Here is a 3,048-nt window from a genome sequence, read left to right as displayed (position 1 = left end):
GCATGGCCTGGAAGTGCAAAATCCATGCGGTCGCATGGTGAACAGTATCAGCTCAAATCCTATAAAGTTCGCGTGTTTTGGCCGAATTTTTACACATCTTTCTCTAATCTATCTCTCACTCTACGATATATATATATATATATATATATATATATATATATATATATATATATATATATATATATATATATATATATATATATATATATATATATATTATAATTTTAATTTTAATTTTAATTTAATAATAATAAGGGTATGTTAGCGAATGTTGTAAGGGTGTAAGTCAAAATTCTGTCCGTGTAACGCTACGCTATTGTTAATCATTGTAAGTTATGTTCAACCTTTTTAAATTAATGTCTCGTAGCTAAGTTATTATTATGCTTATTTAATGCCGAAGTAATCATGATGTTGGGCTAAAATATTAAAATTGGGTAATTGGGCTTTGTACCATAATTGGGGTTTGGACAAAAGAACGACACTTGTGGAAATTAGACTATGGGCTATTAATGGGCTTTATATTTGTTTAATTAAATGATAGTTTGTTAATTTAATATAAAGATTTACAATTAGACGTACCTATAAATAACCATATACACTCGATCGGACACGATGGGCGGGATATTTATAAGTACTAATAATCGTTCATTTAACCGGACACGGGAATGGATTAAGAGTTAATGGACTTATTAAAACAGGGGTGAATTATATACAAGGAAAATTGGTGTAATTATATTTTAAGTCCCCAATTAGTTGGAATATTTGACTTCGGATATAAGAATAATTTGACGAGGACACTCGCACTTTATATTTATGACTGATGGACTGTTATGGAGAAAAACCAGACGGACATATTGAATAATCCAGGACAAAGGACAATTAACCCATGGTAATAAAATAAAATCAACACGTCAAACATCATGATTACGGAAGTTTAAATAAGCATAATTCCTTTATTTCATATTTAATTGCACTTTTAATTATCGTACTTTTTGATTATCGCAATTTTATTTATCGTCATTTTATTTATCGCAATTTCATTTATCGCAATTTCATTATCGTTATTTACTTTACGCTTAAAATTAAGTTATATTTATTTTTAATATTTTACATTAGGTTTTAACTGCGACTTAAGTTTTAAAATCGACAAACCGGTCATTATACGGTAAAAACCTCCTTTTATAATAATAATAATACTACTTATATATATTTATATTTTTACAAATATAGTTTTTAAAAATATAGCGGTAAACTTGGCTAAGATCCCTGTGGAACGAACCGGACTTACTAAAAACTACACTACTGTACGATTAGGTACACCGCCTATAAGTGTTGTAGCAAGGTTTACGTATATCCACTCTATAAATAAATAAATAACTTGTGTTAAATTGTATCGTATTTAATAGTATTTTGTAGTAAAAAATAACTATTTTGTACCCCTTCGCTTTAACATCACCTACCTTTGGTTTAATATTCTTACAATAACAGTTATCACTCTAGCATTAAAGCTGCATCTTTTAAAACTTTATATGGACGGAAGTGTAGATCCCCTCTGTGTTGGGATGAACTTGATGACAGACACTTAACTGGTCCTGAAATTATCCACGAAACTACCGAAAAGATCATTCAGATTAAGCAACGTTTAGAAACTGCCCGTAGCCGACAGAAGAGCTATGCCGATAAGAAACGAAAAGACATCGAATACCAAGTTGGAGATAAAGTCATGCTGAAAGTATCCCCTTGGAAAGGTGTTGTTCGCTTCGGTAAGCGAAGTAAACTCTGTCCACGATATGTAGGACCTTTCACAGTCACTGAAAGAGTTGGTCCTGTGGCATATCAATTAGAACTACCAACCAAACTCAGTCAAGTACATGATGTGTTTCATGTCTCAAATCTTAAACGGTGTCTTGCTGATGACACACTCGTTATTCCTCTGGATGATGTTCGCATTAATGAGCAAATGCACTTCGTTGAAGAACCTATAGAAATCATGGAAGAAGAAGTCAAACAAACGCGTAAAAGCAACATACCTATTGTTAAAGTCCGGTGGAATTCGCGTAGAGGCCCCGAATATACCTGGGAACGCAAAGACCACATGAAACGGAAATATCCCCACCTCTTCTCACCTGCTGATGCAAACGAGGAAACTACCTAAAAACTTCGGGACGAAGTTTTCATTAATGGGGAGGTACTATAACGACTCTCATTTTTCCATTCTATATTTCTCATTTTTCCATTCAATACTTTTCTTTATTAAATGTCCAATAAAACAATTAAACTTAATAAGTAAACTTTAATCGATAAAGGTTAAGCGTTAAGAATTATAAAATACGATAATTGACTTTATACAAGTTAATAAAAATAATAAGTTAATAAACTTTTGTGAGTAAATAAATAACTAAAAAGACTTGTGTAATTAAAATGAATAAACTCGAATAATTAAGGGTTATTAAGCTAAATTAAAATACAAGGACTTAAGTGAAAATATTAAAACCCTAGCTCATAAAACCTAGCCAATTTGGAAGGGCAAAATTACCCTTCTACCCCTCCAAATTTTCGGCCCAAATCACCACCATAACCCCTTCTCCAAGCCTACTTGTTCCCTAAGTAATTCCTTATTAAAACCTAATTCTAGAATGCTCCATTCCTCCCTATAAATAGACCCCTAAGTTAAACCATTCCATGTACCAAATCATAAACAAATCCCTCACTCAAATCTCTCTCTCTCTCCCTCTCCAATTTTCGGCCAAAACCGAAAATTCACCACCACCACCCATCGAAATCCTCAAGGGTTTCCAAGAAATCTTCAAGCGTTCTTCGTGTTCTTCAAGAATCTTCAAGGTGTTCTTCAAGATAATCAAGGCTTTGATCTTCCATCTTCATCAAGTTCTTCTTTTCTTCGTTAGTCATCTTCGAATCTTCAAAGGTATAACATAAAACCCTAATTTATTTTCTTAATTCTTTGATCTTTGTTTTAATCTATATTCACATAAAATCATAAACACATAAACATAAGAACAAACCTAGATCTATACATGTAAAAAAAAA

This window comes from Rutidosis leptorrhynchoides, chromosome 5, assembly GCF_046630445.1.
Source record: "Rutidosis leptorrhynchoides isolate AG116_Rl617_1_P2 chromosome 5, CSIRO_AGI_Rlap_v1, whole genome shotgun sequence".
NCBI lineage: Eukaryota > Viridiplantae > Streptophyta > Magnoliopsida > Asterales > Asteraceae > Rutidosis > Rutidosis leptorrhynchoides.
This window is presented reverse-complemented; position numbering follows the sequence as displayed.